A 2566-nucleotide genomic window follows, 5' to 3' on the forward strand; every position below is an offset into this window, starting at 1 on the left:
GGCAGCCCCACGCCCGGACTTTCCTCTCTCATCTAAGAGGAAGGTCCCCTCCTCCAGTGTCCGGTTACATGGACGCAGAGCGCTGCGGGAAGTGCCAGACAATACCTCCTCGCTGGCTGCCTTCTGGGCCAGTCTTCCAAAGTGAGGGGTTGGCGGCCTCGGCTCTCCTCAGGGAAATCGATGTCCTGTAGAAGAACATGACGTGAAGTAGGGTTCCTCGGGCCGGGAGGGCCGCGGCCGCTGCCGCCGCGCTGGCCCTGGGCCGGCCTGCCCGGCCCGCGGTGAGGGAGCCCTGGGAGCCCGGAACATTCTCCCGCCCCAGATAGCTGGCTGGCCTGCTGCCCCCAGCCCGGAGCGGCCGTCTCAGAAAGCCTGTGCTCTTTCGAGTTCTTGGGGCCCAGGGACAACGCCCCCCGGTTCTGCCCCGGCAGGGGGAGTCATCAAGCAGCAAGAGAACAGACTGTCAGCTTGACCGGTGGGAGACGCTCACGCCTGCAGGTCCTGAAGAACCACGGGCTGGCCGGGAAAGACCCCGCGTGTGCGTGTCTGGGGCCTCCAGGAGAGAGGGGCACCACACGGCACGGAGGGAGCTCGCTCAGAGTGGAGGCGGGTGCCCAGGTGGAAGGGCTCGTGCTGGCCGCTGCACCTGACCTGTGCGCCCCCCACACTCTGGGCCGGAAGGGGCAGCACTGGCGGGCACAGGGCCAGGGCTCCCGGCTCTGCCTGCACCTGCACTGTGCAGTCCCTGTGGTGACTTAAACACTGGGTGGGGGCGCCACCTCTGACCCTGCACGCCGAGGGTCGCTGAAGAGCAGGCTGAGGAAAGGTACTGCACGCTCCCCTCCGGGCACGTGGCAGCGGGGCGCCCCCCGAGGCCTGGGGCGCCCCTTGCTGCCACCTGCCAGTGGCCGAGGCAGGACGCAGCCTCTGGAGACTGTCTGCGGCAGCAGGACTCTCAGGGTTAATCCGGGGACCTGGGAAACCAGAGAGTCCAGAGCCCACCCCAAACCAGCTGGGCGGGAGCCCCCAGGCCAGGAGCTCCTGCACCCCAGGGGGGCCCCCAGAGGGGGGATCTGAGGGGCCGGTTTGAAAGGCAGGCGGGGTCCATCTGGGGCACAGAGGAGTGAGGAGTCCCGTCCACACAGCCCGCAGCGAGAGCGGGAAGAGGGCCCAGGGGTCTTGGGGTGGGGCGGGCACCCCCAGGAGGAGGCCCAGGCAGTCATTTCCAGAAGTGAGGCCGTAAAGGGAGGGGTCCTCCCCAGCCCTCCTCCACTCGGACATGGTGCACAGCTCACCTGGCTTATAGTCCCTAGGAGGTACGGGGGGGGGGAGTGGACTCTCCCCTCACACAGGCCTGTCTGCAGCAGGAGGTGGGCGAGCAGGAGAGGAGGGGAGGGGACAAGAGGGAGGATGCTGGGGAGCGGAAGCGCGCGTGCAGTGAGGTGCTCCCGCCTTGCATGGACTCTTCCCAGCGAGGGAAGTCAGGGAGTGAGAACTCACCTCTCCTCCGCCTCGTCTTCCCCTGCATTGCTCCCCAACACTTCAGTGGCCTGCTCCTAGGGGAAGTCCCCAAGGGGACCACTTGGGGTGAATTTAATGAAAGATAGAATTGTCTCCCAAACACAGCCAGCACCTAGTCCTGGGTGGGGATCAGGCACCCCGAGGCCATCTGCAAAGCCAGAGCTGCCCAGGGGCCAGGTCAGCGGCTGTCTCCACCGACCTCGTGGCCCGTAACTGGATGCTTCTTCTCCCACAGACCCGCAACCTGCTGCGGAAGAAAACCCCCGGTCCTCGGAGTCCGGGCGCCGCAGGAAGGACGCATGTAATTGGACTTGGTTTCTAACTGTCCCGTGTGGTTAATTCTCAGAGCGAATGTCTGCAGGGCTTCTGCAGGGCTGGGCTGCACGCCGCCCCGCCCCGGGCGTCCTTAACACAGCGCAGGTGCTGCTGGCCGGGTCTTCGCGGAGCTAATATCTCTGTGAGGCCCTGGAGGCTGGACACTGAGGAGCATAAATAATCACATTTTCAAGTTACACTTCCTCCTTGCATTTGAAATGTGCACATCGGAGCTCAGTAGCCTGGAATAACTGCGCGGGTTTACCAGCAGCATCAATCTAGGTTCCATTAGGGGACCCAGCTAGGCCTTCTCATTGTGCTGGGTGATATGCTAAAGTTGGGGTCCGGGGTGGGGGGCTGTGATGTAGTGTCCTCTGAACATCATTGCAATGCTATGGACGCGCCTGACTGTGGGGCCCTTGCAGCTAGCCCCGTCCAGAAAGAGGGGAGACAGATACAATCAGATAGGGGGGATCAGATCGCGAGTAGATGGACGTGATTGCAGGGCCGAGGGGGCTTTGCTGCAGCCCGCAGCTCGCCCCCAACCCTGCCGGAAGACAAGCGTGTTGGTTCTTTGCTGCAGCCCCGGTGATTCAGCTGGAGGAGGCGGAGAGATTTGTCTACTTTTTGTTTCAGCAGAAATCGATGGACTTTACCTTCTGTAGTTGTGCCCCCTGTTTTGGTACCCGAAACAGGGGTGCTGAAAATGTGCGTGCCGGCTGCTGTCAGC

This window comes from Condylura cristata, unplaced genomic scaffold (genome assembly GCF_000260355.1).
Source record: "Condylura cristata isolate star-nosed mole 26May11 unplaced genomic scaffold, ConCri1.0 scaffold00003, whole genome shotgun sequence".
Taxonomy (NCBI): domain Eukaryota; kingdom Metazoa; phylum Chordata; class Mammalia; order Eulipotyphla; family Talpidae; genus Condylura; species Condylura cristata.